The sequence below is a fragment of the Thalassophryne amazonica genome, chromosome 7 (genome assembly GCF_902500255.1).
Source record: "Thalassophryne amazonica chromosome 7, fThaAma1.1, whole genome shotgun sequence".
Taxonomy (NCBI): domain Eukaryota; kingdom Metazoa; phylum Chordata; class Actinopteri; order Batrachoidiformes; family Batrachoididae; genus Thalassophryne; species Thalassophryne amazonica.
Genome location: NC_047109.1, coordinates 68,246,311 through 68,261,760, shown reverse-complemented (window position 1 = coordinate 68,261,760; position 15,450 = coordinate 68,246,311). Strand labels below are relative to the sequence as shown.

The 15,450-nt window shown below is 40.6% G+C and overlaps 2 long non-coding RNA genes across 2 annotated transcripts; both read right to left on the bottom strand.

Moving 5' to 3' along the window:
• Positions 1–3,127: 3,127 nt before the first annotated feature.
• LOC117514093 lies at positions 3,128–5,093 on the bottom strand. The gene is made up of 2 exons (XR_004561802.1): positions 4,222–5,093; positions 3,128–3,286 (listed from the first exon to the last, which is right to left on the bottom strand). It is a non-coding gene; the product is annotated as an uncharacterized LOC117514093 (long non-coding RNA).
• A 264-nt stretch (positions 5,094–5,357) lies between these two features.
• Positions 5,358–13,865, bottom strand: LOC117514094. Its single transcript, XR_004561804.1, has 3 exons — positions 13,799–13,865; positions 6,714–6,718; positions 5,358–5,368 (listed from the first exon to the last, which is right to left on the bottom strand). It is a non-coding gene; the product is annotated as an uncharacterized LOC117514094 (long non-coding RNA).
• Between the last annotated feature and the right edge of the window lie 1,585 nt (positions 13,866–15,450).

Here is a 15,450-nt window from a genome sequence, read left to right as displayed (position 1 = left end):
CTCGGGCCCCTATCAATCATGGGCCCCTAGAATCCTTCTCCTTATTCTCCCCTTTTCGGCACCCCTTAGTCCCGCCTACTGCTAATTAAGTCAGGTGTGCTGAGCCAGTCAAGAGCTACGATTAATCAACTGTGGTTACACTCGGTATATATGGAAAAACATGAAGGATAGATGATCTCCAGGACCAGGTTTGGTGAACCTTGGTGTGGCATAGTGAATGATGCTCTTCATGTAGTTGCCATGCAACAAGACAGTGACGCCATTGCAGATGCCGGGTCCGTGCTGTTAGAGGCATCCCGCACCCTGCACAGCCAGTCTAGACACTGAAAAACCTTCCTCTTTTTCACAGCACTTCTAAATAATGAATAGGAATAAATCTACCATCTAAAGTGAATATACTGGAATCTTGTGTAGTTGTGACAGTGCAACAAAAATCAAATGGTGCCCAAATGTAGACAATTAAAATGAATGCAATGACTCCCATCTTAATACTCATCTTTTATTGAATTTTCACTGCACATGTTCAGGGAAATACATCATCATGGATTTGTTACATGAATACTTATTGGACTTTTGATATCTGTTATTTAAAAATACATGTAATGAGATGCCGTTAGATATAAATCTCTTTTTTCTGTTAATAGAGTTTGTCATTTTACTTTCAAAATTAGTTATATCAAGACACAGAACTGTGGCCACACGTCATGTACAGCACTTCACACTGGAAACCCCAGAGCAGACAAAATGAAAGCCCACATCACTCGACGGCGGCACGTTGATGGCTGATGGCGTCATCCATCACAATTGTTTCCTGGAGGCAAATCACCGGCTTGCTTTGAAGGGAGATTACAGATTCATCAGAGTGGATGTTATAGATGCATATGTCATAGATGAACTATGATTCTTGTGGAAATTCACATCAGAACGAAGGAAATTAGTGCAGATGTGGTGTGATAATACCCAGTGCTGGTGAACGTTCAGAGTGATGTAGATCAATAACGGTAAAAGTTTGATTTAGATTTTTCTGGACTTTTCACTGGATCTGTGTCACTGCACAGTACTTTAAATTGATTGCTGAGGCTGAAAATAGTTCTACCATTCTCAATGTACAAAAAGAAAAGGGGTAAATTAAGGCAAAATAGGAAGAGTAGAAAACTGCTTAAAATAGATTCCAAGGGTTTCAAGCAAAGACCTGCTGAGCTGACAGCAACGATGACGATGATTAAAGCACTGGTTTAAGACCTGATTTCTGAGGGCAAGGATGAGTGCTGCTCCTTGTGAAGGTTGAAATCATCATCAGCTGCACACAGCGATGACTAACGGCCCTTTAAAACACACACACACACACACACACACACACACACACACACACACACACACACACACACACACACACACACACACACACTGGTATAAGGTTGTATCTCCTGATGATAAAACATGCAGTTTGTCCCAGTTACACTCTACAGGCAAAAACAATCCCAAATACCAGCCTTTGGAAAAGCCTAGACATGTACCCTGTGAATTCAGTCAGTGAATAGACAGACACACAAAGACACTCCATCTCCTCCAGTTTGTTAATGCGATAATTCAAAAACAATAAATTTGATCATCTTGTAACTCAACAAATTAAGATGACCAATAAAAAGACAAACATTAAAATTTGGAAGAAGGTTATTGCACCATTTCAATAAAAGAAAAACCTTTGTTTTTTCCTATACAGAAGTCTAGGCAGGGAGAGATAGTGTTGCCACAGAGAAATGTACTAAATCAAGGAAATAACAGTAGTTTAACAGCAGTTAGGTTCGAAAAGTCAAATAATATGTTCACAAGACGACACAAACCTACTGCAAGGCTTTTCTTTTTTTAATGACTGCGGCTCAATCAGACTTCTTCCTTCTTTTGTTTCTACACATATGGTTTTGAAATTGCATGCAGCTTGAAATGAGCTTGTCAGTTTACTTAATTTCCAAAGCTGGGGGCCACACTGGTTGTGTTTTACTCACACTAGAAAACATGACACTGCAGTCTGTCCTTTGCAATGTAGCTGCACAGCGCCGCACCACGATAGGATGACACCTCAAAAGTTCCGACCGTTTGAGCTGGATTATTATTATTTTTTTTGTCAGATATTTTAGGGTTTGGTGCCTTGCTCGGATGATATTTTGATATACAGATGGGGTTAATTACTTGATTCTCGGCTTGACAAACAACTCTTTGTACCCACTGAACCTTGAGCTGTCCTCATTAAAATAAGCAAGTCCTATCGCTCATGATAGACATCAGCTTTCAGCCACTGCAAAAATAACAACAGCAATCTGATATTTCTGATGTCTGCCAATCCGGTGTCGCAGACCGAATGATCCGGCCCTAAAAATTGATCCGCGCTGCCTCCACTGCGCATGAGTCATTTCAGAGCTCAGCCGCTTGTCTAAAACAGAGTCTCTTCAATGTGATTATTAACCATCAGATGATAAAGGTATAACGTCTTAATCATTTTAAAGTCAGTTTTTAAGCAGAAATGAGGTGATATTCTGTGACGCTTTGAAATTACAGGCCACAGTGTAGCCACGGTGCTCTGATCACTTCCTCTGCCTTTTATGATGAAATAATGATCGATTTATGTGAAAATGATTGTTGTACCAAAGCTTCATATATCTGTCACTGAGACAGATGATGACTGGAGTGCAGTTTGAAGCAGAAATGAGGTGATAATCCGTGAACCGCTGCTGATGACGCTTGTGCAGTGAAGGCTTAGGTGGGGGCGAGGGGAGCGTTCCGTTGGCGACACCAGATCCAGATCACCTCCAAAATTCAGTGAAGTCTTCCATGCCTAAATATCTATCTGTGGTGTAAATTTGGTGAGAATCCATGAAGTCGTTTTGATGTAATCCTTCAAAGCCTATTTAAAGTGAAATCTTGATCCAGAATCCGGATCCAAAATTCAGAGGAGTCTTCCATGCCCTATTAGCTGTCTGTGGTGAACATGTCAAAATCTATACAGTAGTTTTGATGTACTCATGCTAACAAACAGACACATAAATAAACACCAATGATTTTATCACATCCTTGCCCGACGTAATAATTCCGATCAACCCTGAATGCAACACAAGGATTGGGCACCTTTCTCCTGCTGATATTAGCAAATAACACCATACTTTTTGATATTTGTACAAGCACAGGATTTGTCGTGGCTCCCAAAATGATCCGAACCATCCATCCATGTGTTGTTATTATCTTGCTGAGGGTCATGGGGGTGGGTTACAGACAATGGGTCTGGAGCGTACTTAGGGTTGCCAACTCTCTGAAAAATAAATAAGGGACACCTCACCGCCAGGGCCGACTGACCATTGCCTTCACCCTTCCCAGCGTCTGTGTTAAATGATTTTTAACCATTTGACTGTTGACTTGACCCTGAATTTAGGTAGATGCATACATGCATTTGTTCTGATATGAACACGTGGAAAACAAATTATTTAGCAATTTATTTTTAGTGCAAAATAAATTTTCACTCACAATTTCAATATGAGCATTCTGTCTTCTTTAAAAATAAATCTCTGTAGTGCTATTGCTTAACTTAAAATTGTATAAATTAACAAAAAAAAACAATAGAAAATTTGCATCATCCAAAACAATGTAACAGTGCACATTTACACATTTAGTGTAATAAAAAGTGCAAAAAATAAAGTCTGGAAAGTAAACAATACTGTTGTCGCGCACCTTTTCCACCCAGCCATTTTCCTTTTCTCATTCGCCCCTGTATTTTTGCATTCTTTTTTGTTTGTTTTTTTTAGGAGGAGGAGTAACGACGTTACAGACATTGCTGTCCGTAGGCATATCTGCAGTGCCAGTGTCGGTGTCTGTATCGATATCAGCCATGCTGATTTGTTATTGTCGTCCAGCGACCGTCGTCGGCTCATGACGTCGGTATCTTCTTGCGAGCGGATGTCCCTCGACCAATGAGATAAGAGTGATTCGGTATTGTCAACTCGTGTCTGTCAGCTCATTGGTGAAAAGCAGGAGAGAGGCTGGGATCAAATTTACCGTACGTTTCCATATAAAGCGCCAGTCAATTCCATTGACATTTTACAGACTTTTTGATTCTCACAGAAATACGGGACAAACTGCGTCCCGTTTCAGGTCAATACGGAACGCACACTTTTATTTCCAAATAAGGGACGATTCCGTTTTTCAAGGGATGGTTGGCAACCCTAAGCGTACTCCAGCGCACAGAGGCAGATTACACCCACAGGTTGTCATTGTATCACAGGGCTAACATATGCATTCAAGTATCCATACCCACATTCACAAATGCACAGAATTTAGAGCCGTCAATTAGAAGAATCTGTGGGAGGAATCTGCAGAGAATCCACGCAGGCAGAGGGAGAAAACACAAACTCGACACAGAAGGTTCAAACCCACAACCTCGCTATGAGTAGACAGTGCTAACCGAGGCCTACTGTTCCGCCGCCACAATATGACTCATCCACTAGATTAATGCAAAACAAGCCAACCTTTCAAGACATATAGGTGGCTTTCATGGCTCCGTGTGATGACATTTATTTCTTTATTTCTATATTTGTAGTTTCTGCTGCTTTCTACTGCAGTTTGTCACATTAGCGCATGCCAGTCTTGCAGTTTTGGCTCACTCAGTACTTTCAGTGTTATTGGTGTGACATGGTACTTGCAAAAATGAGCAAAGCATGATCATGATTCATGATGAAAATTTCAGGGATTTACTGTATTTCTGTGTTTGGGGAGAAGCACAATTTATCATGAACATTGACAAGTGAAGATAGCACTTTTATTTATTTATTTATAATGACTGTCCATCTGAAAGAACGCATGACTACACACTATGCTAACAACCTTGGTTGACTCCATATGCTAACGCTAACATCACACTAACAATAGGTGATCATATATACTAATGGTAACAAGACAACAACACTGCCCATGCACCACATTGGTATAACAGTGAACAACTGTTTGCCCCAAACCCAGAAATCCAAAAATATTAAGAACATGTTTATCATCAGTTTCTGAATTATCCTACAGGTATCAAGATTTTTCAGTAGAACAAGCATGACACCACCTTCCTCCTCAATAGGTACTGTCGGGCCTACGTCACTTCCGTGTAGCTACAGCCGCTATTTTGGGTCACCGCTGAAAACAAACTGTACGTGCACTCACATCATTGTTGATATAGTCATCTTTACCGTTATTTATTCGCAAAGGCCTGCTGATTTGTTCATGCCAAATGGCGTAGGTACAGTCAGACATCTGGGTCCCTGATGTGCGCGCACATAGCAACACACATAGTAACGAGCGAGCCGCTGAAAACAACCGCTGTCGCGTTCATTTCCTACTTGACGTCCATTGCGCTGTCATTGTTCTGCCAAATTTTTTTCTACTTAATACAGTGGTCCCTCGTTTATCGCGGGAGTTACGTTCTAAAAATAACCCACGATAAGCAAAATCCGCGAAGTAGTCAGTGCTATTTTTTTACAATTATTATAGATGTTTTAAGGCTGTAAAACCCCTCACTACACACTTTATACACTTTTCTCAAACAGGCATTAACATTTTCTCACTTTTCTCTCCAGTGTAAACACTCTTTTTTCTTCTGGGCGAGAAGATTATAAACAGACACACGCAGAACTCTCCCTTCACTCACTGCCTCCGGAGGTACGAATGCGGGACCCGCAAAGAATCCAAGTCCTCTCTTGGTGGCCACGGAGCTCTGCAGCTGCGGTCAACATCTGCATCAAAACAGCGAGCGCAGTCTGTGGACCTGTTGCCAGATTTGGCGCAGCTCCGCACAGCAGAGAGGAGGGCGGTGTGAGTGGCCCGCTGCTGCATTTACTGAGCCCGCAGACTCAGTAAGCGCATCGGAGGCAGTGAGAGCAATCGCGGTGATCCCGACCGGTGCTGCGACCAGCCCGCCTGTTAAGGACGCAGAACACAATGCGCTGTAAAAAAAAAACCAAAAAAAAAAACCATGCAAAATTGTACTAAAAAAATCGGCAAAACTGCAAGGCCGTGAAAGGTGAACCGCGTTATAGCGAGGGACCACTGTATACACCAGTTTTCACAGCGAATGCCATGATCATGTGTGGAACGCTACAGCCGCAGCCAAAGCAGAAATGTGAAACATCTCGGCCAGCCACACCCCGGGCCAATGAGGACAAAGTCGAAGCTTCATTTCGGCTCACCTCCTGCAGCTGCCTCTCTTGGTGAACCTGCTACAGCAGTAACCTCACCTAGAGAGTTCCTGCCTCCAGTTGACCTGAGTGACCATGAGGACTTGCCTTGTCCAACATCACATGATTACGTTGACATGGAACAGGTGTCTTAACATGGAAGAGTTGGAAAGCCTGAAAGCGGAGAACTCACAGCTGAAGACAGAATGCGTTCCTGCGAGCCGAGCGGAATGAAGAGAGAAGCAGAATGTGGCGCTTTGGGAGCTCGAAAAAAAAAATGCACTTATTGATCTTTTAACTTATCATGGTTGGTACAGCCAACTGCAACACATGATCGTGGCATTCTCTGTAAAAACTGGTGTATATTAAGTAGAAAAAACTGTGGCAGAACAATGCGAGCACGATGGACGTTAAGTAGAAAATGAGTGTGACAGCGGTTTGTTTTCAGCAGCTCTCTGGTTACTACGCGCGTTGCTATGTGTGCGCGCATCAGGGACCCGAATGTTCAACTGTACCTATTGATGGTTTTAGAGTATCCCAGAATCCTTTGCGCTTGGGTAGGGAGGCTTGATAATGGCTCAGCTTAATGCTAACTTTAACATTGAAAATGCCATAGACATGCTAACATGTTAGCATCGGCCCCGTTTTTAAGTTATAAAATACATCTATCAACTGTTTTAGAAGACCATAACAGGTCGGTTTAACATAATAAAGGTAAATATTACTCACAGACATATGCTCTTTAGGGTTTTAGCGGGGAAGAATTAAGATAAAGCGAAATAAAACAAAGAACCAATGAAGCAGCAGATTGAAGATCAAAGTATTGCTTCAATGGTTCAAGGTTCAAAGCAAAGTGAAACGCTTGATTACAGACCTGCTGCAGGGTCTGCAATCAATGTAGAGAAATGATCATTTTACTGAAAAACACCCCCCAAAACAATCACCACTCTGAAGGACCGATAAGGGAATTGTTAAGCAAAAAGGCTATTGATATCGACTGATCGAATCATTTCTTAAGGATACCCGAAAAGAACTGGTTCCTGACACACAAACCCTAACACACTTTTTAAATTTTTTTATAACCCCCTCGCCATAACGGCGCAATGTTGCAAACAAGTTGCCACAAACACTTGTTTATACTGACAACAAAATCTCGGCCTCCCCAGCAAGAACGTGATTACGCGTGAGATTTGACACCGTAAAGGCGTCAATACTACTAAAATGTACCCTACTATGCTCTTTGGTATATGTAAACTTTCGTCTTTCTTACAATATCATTTCTGTGGTGTTTTTGATGAAGGCCTCATTTATGCTTCACGTTATTCTTTTGTCCTCACTCTGCTTTCATTTGGCCATATTTGAACACATTTTGGTGGCACAAATCATGGGATCAGTGTCGCCAAGACATGATCCTATCAAACAAGACGCGATAAAGATATTCAGCAATGACTGAAAATTTTGAGGACACAAAGGCTTTAACAGCCTCTCAGATCATCACTACCTATACTTTTGTCTTTTTTTGCAGTATACTGTTTACATGTCTGATGCTGTCAGAAAAATGTGACCCTGTGCAGCACCCTCTAATGGATGATTTACTGAAAATAACAACCAGTGGTCGGCACAGTTCCTCTAATCTGCTAACTGCTATTAGCGAAGCTAACATTTTTGTTAGTGCATTAGCTTTACAACTAACTTTGGAAACCATTGGTGGACCAATTAGTAGGGATGTGAATCGTACAACAACTCACGATTCAATTCGCGTCCGATTCTTGGGATGACGATTTGATTCAGAATCGATTTTCGATTCAAAGAGCTCTGAGAAATGGTTATATTACTTAAAAAATGTTTATGTTTAAGAAAATGCAGCTTTACAAGGTTAATCAATTGATTCTAGATGTAAATTTACTTATCTGCTTTGCTCATTCAGAGTTGGCTGGCAGTTTAGTGAAGCGCTGGTGAGTAGTCGGCAGAGACCACTGCTCCGCTCCTTTTAGCTCCGGGTCATAGCGTAGCATGTGGGCTCGAGGATTTGAAGTGTTCCCGAAGTACTTGACTTTCATTTTGCAGATTTTGCACACTGCATAAGTCATGTCAAGCTCCTTCTTACGCAGCAAATAATAAAATCCAAAATGCGCCCAAACATTTGCCTTCAGCAAAGACGGTGCTGGCTGAATTAGCTCTTCTTCCGCCATGCTAAGCTGCAGCTCACAAGTGTTTGAAGCACGACGGACCACCCCCTCGCGGGGACGCTGTAGTACGGAAGCCGTTGCCTGACAAACAGTACACGCAGCGAGTAAGCAAGAAAATGTTAAAAATAATGCTTTTTAAAATCGATTCTTGGACATTTTGGATCCATTCAGAATCGTAATAAATAAGAATCGCGATTTGGACGTGAATCGATTTTTTCCGACACCCCTACCAATTAGCTTCCGCTAAATTTAGTTCCTCTAACTTTCAGTCCGCTAACATTTTTTTTTTTTTGCTGGTAAAGTTTAGCTGTCAAAAATGTTTGTAACCCTAAAATCATACATGTTACTATTAATACTGCAATTCACTGCTTTTGATAAAGATGGTAACAATGTTCAGGGTTTTTTTTTTATTATTATTTGTTTTTTGTGCATTCGTTTTGTGTCATGTTTACGAATGCAACACAGGTGAGCCATTCCTGTAACAGTTTATAAATGTTTGGGATTTTATTTTTTTGTGCATTTGTTTTGTGTTTGTGAATGCAATAGGGGTGAGCTGTAGCTCCGTTAACAGTTTATAAATATACAATATAGAGATAAACTGTGACTTCAAATACTGCAATTTACTGCTTTTGATAAAGATGATGACAGTGTTTGGGGTTTTATTTTTTATTATTTATTTTCCTGCATTTTGTTTGTGTTCCTGGGAATGTATGGGTTATGCACTGATCTGTATGTAAGACTGGATAGCTCACTGGCCCACACACACCGTACAAACAAACTGCCAGTCATCTTACCACTCGCAAGTTATGCAGAACGCACATAGACGGCTTATTAGAACGTCAACAATTTGGAGTAATAACTGAGCTGATTCTCATCATTTTCTTTTTGTTCTCCAGATAATGTAACCTGCATCCCTCCTAATCTATGTCTGCCATGATGAGCTTTTTGATTTATCTCCTTTGTTTCTTTTATCAAGTTTATTTAAGTTTTGTGTAAATCATCAACAAGCTTTATATATATATATATATAATATATATATATATATATATATATATATATATATATATATATATATATATATATATATATATATATATACGTATATATGTGTGTGTGTGTGTATGTATGTACCATATCTGAACAAAAATGGACGAATAATAAAATTCATGATGAATAATATCGCAATAGTGGATTTTTTTTATAGTTGCACTGAAAGAATAAAACATCACTTAACTAGCTACATGAGAGTTGGTTTTGCAATGTTAATATTTATTACACATAGCTCCGTGAGCTTCAGCCTAATATTAGTAATAAAGCTCATAGCAACAACACCTAAAGCTCCAAACCTATGCACAAGTAGACCTAATAAATGTCTTAAAATAGTTTGTTCAACACAAAACTCGTCATGTGGCTACACACTAGCCACTTAATAATAATAATAATAATAATAATATTATTATTATTATCTATGCCTATGCTGAAATAAGGGAGAGAACAATTCAAATTATTGTTCATAATCACCACTTTATCGAGGCATTGCTAGGCCGTAGCGTAGATTTACGTCGACGCTACCTGGCTATACCCGTCCACAGTAGCGAACAAGTATCGGCATACCCGCCTGCGGTGCGTAAACAAATGACGTCATAGCGCACGCAGCCCAAGAACTGTACTCAGAGGAAAGATGAAAAGGCGAGAAGTGTGTGGTGGTCCGAATATGGATATTCCAGATGATTTTATCATGGATAGTACAACAATGAACAGCAGCCAAAGCAGCCAGCTTCATAAAGGACGCACTGGCGAATTTGGAGAGCAGCGCGCGCCTGCCAACACGACAAAAGTTAAAGTGAGCCAACTTTTTATGTACACATTTGCTGGGTGTTGTGCGTTTTGAAATGACATCAAATATTGTTCATGTGATTCCACGTGTTGTGTATCTCAGCAAGTGATAACAATGCAAATAACATGCTGTTGTCGTGTGGTATGCATTTTCTGAGGCGCTCCGTCCATGCCGTTGCCCACAATGACAGATATTCGCCCTCGTCTAACTTGGGCGAATATCTGTCATTTTGGGTGACTGGGCACGGATGTCAGGCCTCTGAAAATGCATACCGCCCTCCAAAAGCATGTTATTGTATTATTACTTTCCATTTCAATCATACTCACAGGTGAAATGTTCATCCACAGCCTTTGATCTGGCGATTTGCGCAGTCCTATAGCTGCACATGAAGGCATTTTTTTTTTTTACAAAATCACAAAGAATAAAGTTGCGTGCACCTGGTTAAAGATCAATCAAACAGACCGTTAAGGAGCAATACATGCGAGTGGTAATATGGCAGGCAATTTGCTTCAAAAATATTGGACAATGAGCTATCCAGTATTATATAGGGATCAGTGGGGTTATGTGACTTGACCTTTGAAATTTCCCAGCAGCCCCTGCGGCACTTAAAACTGCCTTAGCAGGAGCCAACAGTGTCATCTGATGTGGCTGCGACCGAGTCAATACTAAAAGTTGGTAGTAACTTCCGCTATTTTTTTGGGGGGGGGGGGGGGTTATAGATTTAGCGTTATAAAAGTTTACTTTTCAGTTAGCAGATTAATGGTTACACTATGTAACACAATTTTTGTTCCTGGCTTCTAAGTGTTATATTTCAACTGCTTATGGCTAAAGTCTATGGAAAAATGACTACATTCAGCACAAACTTTGATTTTATTTTTTTTTAACGTTCTAGAAAGTTCTAAAAGTTTCTTGAAATTTCTAGATAATTCTGGAAACTTCTAGACAGTTCTAGCAGTTAAAGAATATTCTAGAAGACTACTCAGTAGTAGTGAAGGCGAATCGAGAATATTCTTGAAAACAGACAAATTTCAAAATATCATTGTCCTGATCACAGAAGCAAAGTTTCTGTGGAATAACAGCTATTTTCTATTTATTTAAGGCATAACAGGTTAGGAAAACACACTGTGTACCCAGGAACAAAACGAAAATAAAAATTTGTTACATAGTGTTATCAAAGCTAACTTTTCATTTAGCTGTGAAGGACATATGGAAGTATATCGCCAGCGACAGTTACATTGTTTGAAATGCACTTATAGATTTTTGTGCATTAATGAATTGTAAATGAGTCTGTAAATAAGGTGACTTATGCTCCCCCTTCAAGCATGGAGTGAAATAAAAACTCTCAGGACATGAGGACGACTGTTCTTTCCTCTTTTTGCCTTAAATCTTTGAAGCATAAAGTGCCGCCTTTACAAGTATTTTCTGATGTTTAATATGTAACCTACTAGTTAGTTTGGGACTAAATTGGAACAAATACCGGCATTCCAGTTAAACTGTACCAACTTTGACCTTGAATGGAGAACAGGAAACTTTACTATAATTTTATTTGAAACATTTGAACTAACTTGCACTGATGTTTTTTTTTTTTTTTTTTTTACTGTCTGTTAACACGGTGTAGAGTGAGGAAGCCTGTGATAGTATTTCCACTACAAGATGCAGTCATTATGTATTAATAGCATATTAACATGACTTACGATTGTAGCTTTTTTGAGTCAAATCACAAAAGCACAGACACAGCAGTTGTATAGGGACTTACATGAGAATATGCCTCTGAGTCAGTCTGTGTTTACTGAGTTAATTTCCTGCCAACAGTTTCTGGCAATGTTGTCGTATTTGAGAGCCTTAAGTTAAAAAAATGTAGCTGTATTTCCGCTAGTGGCTGGTGTGACGTTCCCACTCCAGTGCCCACACAGAGAAGATGATTAACATGCACACCTGCGTGTGGACTGATGGTCGGGAAACGTGGCTCCAAGTCGAGGTAAGAGAGTAAACATAAAAAGCAATAAAAAGCAGGGGAATAAAGTGGCTTGGCATTGCGCATTTTTTAAATAGTCTGTGTGCGTGCAGTGCAACAACAAAAGCATCACGCCGCTGGGTTCAATGTGATAGACATCATCACCAAGCTTTTCACACTTGAAAACACGCTTGTCAAATCCCTAACTGTTACCGTGTAATATAAATTCTTCAATGTGGGGTATGACGGGTGCTCTCTGTTGTCTAATTATTTATTAATGACATTTCCGCCACTGTGGAGATCTCGCCATATAAATGTATGTATCATTACTGGATAATAACTCCTAGCCTCTGGAGAGCATATCAATTCACTGCATAATTATTTAGCTTTGTCGGCCTAACAATCAGTATTCATAAGGTTCAGTGCCCTCTTTGGCATTTCAGTGCCATCGAACAGAAATTACATCCACGTTTTCTTTTCTTACACTCAGTCTTAAAATAACTTATCTTCTGAGTACTTGTTTTGTCTGTGATGTTATCAGAGGCCAGTTTAGACCGGAGCGCCGATGTGTTTGTAGGTTGATAATTGAATCTGTCTGGTTGTTTTTCACTTTTTCATTGAATTATTTTTTGATTTTTATCCCAACTGATGGATGAAACAAAAGGGCTGAGAAACAATCATATCACTGTGTGGGTGTCACTTTCCACTTTAACTGTGGTTCACTTCAACAAGAGAGACTGTTTTAAGCAAAAATTTCATACATAAAATCTGACAATGTGTTGAAGACTCAGTTATTATTTTGATTTTAAATTTGATCATCTGTGTACAGCACTAAAATAATATCAACACAAAATTTCTGAAGAATTGCTAAAACCTATTTACACATCTGTAATGGGAATGTTGTCTGTGGTCTGGTTGCATTTGTTTTTATCTGGGTTTGAGAAAGTACAGAATCATTATTTTGAGTCATTAAGTGCAGTGCACTATTTTCAGCCATATCTCAGGTACTGCACTTTACACTTGGTTTTACATTAGGGTTAAAATTCTTGAACATTTTTAGGTATTAACATTACAGGTTTAAGGGAGCACTTTGCCAGTAAAGAAATAGTTACAATGTAATAAACAAAAACAACAAAACTCACCTATTAGCATTGAGCTAACGCAGACCTCTAGTGGTCAGGATTTGTTGCAACAGCGTATATTTTGTACCTTCATTGTTCCCGTAGGCAGTTCAGACTGTGTGAAGCAACTAAACAGACACGCTTTTCTCTCTCTGCATTATATGGCCAGAAACCGTTTGCCTGTGAGTATTTTTGTGTTCAATTCTTCTGTAAATGCATATCTCTCCGCCGCGACCCTTGGTTAGTGGACAAAAAAATACATTCTATATCTCGTGCTAATTTGCAAATGCTAACTGTTAGCATCTGTATGGATTTTCCCATACAAGTTATACTTAAGCTAATGATTCAGTTTCTATGCATTTCACGTATGGTGTTATGTAATTGGCATCCCAAGGAAAAGCTGCCTGGAATTCACATCAGGTCACTAATACTGCACAGAGAGAACCATACAGCTATAGGGAAATTCCCAACATGAATTACATCAGCAATAATACAACATCAGCCCATCCAGTGAAACAGCTACAGCTGACCTCGGGAAGTACCTGATGCAACAAGAGTTGGTGAGTTCAGGCCTGCTGTAGTCTGATGACAAGCCAGAAAAGTACGAGGTCTGTCAATAAAGTAACGGTCCTTTTTATTTTTTTCAAAAACTATATGGATTTCATTCATATGTTTTTACGTCAGACATGCTTGAACCCTCGTGCGCATGCGTGAGTTTTTCCACGTCTGTCGGTTACGTCATTCGCCTGTGAGCACGCCTTGGAAGGAGTGGTCCCACCCCCTCGTCGGATTTTCATTGTCTGGAAATAGCAGAATGAAAAGGACTTTTTTCCATCAGAATTTTTTCAGAAGCTGGTAGAAACTGGCACCTGGAAACCATTCGAAAAATTTATCTGGCTTTTGGTGAAAATTTTACAGGCTTCACAGAGAATAAGGACTGTTGCTACAGCTTTAAGGACCCCTTCAAGGACGCTCGGCGCGCCGCGCTCCGAGCTGCGACGACGCGGCACAAGCCACCGGACCATTTCTAAACGGATGGCTCTGTGGATACGAGACCGTCGTGTGCTCTTTCTCTGGTTATCACAAGAGCTGGACATCAGCCATTTTCCAGCAGATTTCACTTTTAACAAGAGATTTTGTCATGGAAAGCCACGCGGAGGCTTCGCGCGTAAAGACCGATTCGCTTTGGAAGCGAGACAAAGGAACACCTCCGTTTCGGCGTGTCAGAGGACAAGTTTGGACATGCCTATCTCGGCTTTCAATGCTTACCAGTCCAGTAAGTATCAGAGAAATTGTGGAGAGCTGGACATGTCCAAACTTGTTCTCTGACATGCCGAAACGGAGGTGTTCCGTTGTCTCGCTTCCAAAGCGAATCGGTCTTTACGCGCGAAGCCTCCGCGTGGCTTTCCATGACAAAATCTCTTGTTAAAAGTGAAATCTGCCGGAAAATGGCTGATGTCCAGCTCTTGTGATAACCAGAGAAAGAGCACACGACGGTCTCGTATCCACAGAGCCATCCGTTTAGAAATGGTCCAGTGGCTTGTGCCGCGTCGTCGCAGCTCGGGGCGCGGCGCGCCGAGGGTCCTTAAAGGGGTCCTTAAAGCTGTAGTAACAGTCCTTATTCTCTGTGAAGCCCGTAAAATTTTCACCGAAAGCCAGATACATTTTTCGAATGGTTTCCAGGTGCCAGTTTCTAACAGCTTCTGAAAAAATTCAGATGGAAAAAAGTCCAAATCATTCCGCCATTTCCAGACAATGAAAATCCGACGAGGGGGCGGGACCACTCCTTCCCAAGGCGTGCTCACAGGCGAATGACGTAACCGACAGGCGTGGAAAAACTCACACATGCGCACAAGGGTTCAAGCATGTCTGACGTAAAAACATATGAATGAAATCCATATAGTTTTTGAAAAAAATAAAAAGGACCGTTACTTTATTGACAGACCTTGTATTGGGCCTGGAAAGCATCTTTCATCAGCTCAACTAATGACTTAAATTTCTTTGGTAGAGGGGAGATTGAGCTGCTGTGCAAATGGCTTGGACCGTCATCATCCGAGCGAGCCATACACATTCACAATCCACCTTCAGGCCTCAGGATGTTGTGGCAGAGACTGCAAGATGTTTATGGCTGATCGAAAGGTGAGTG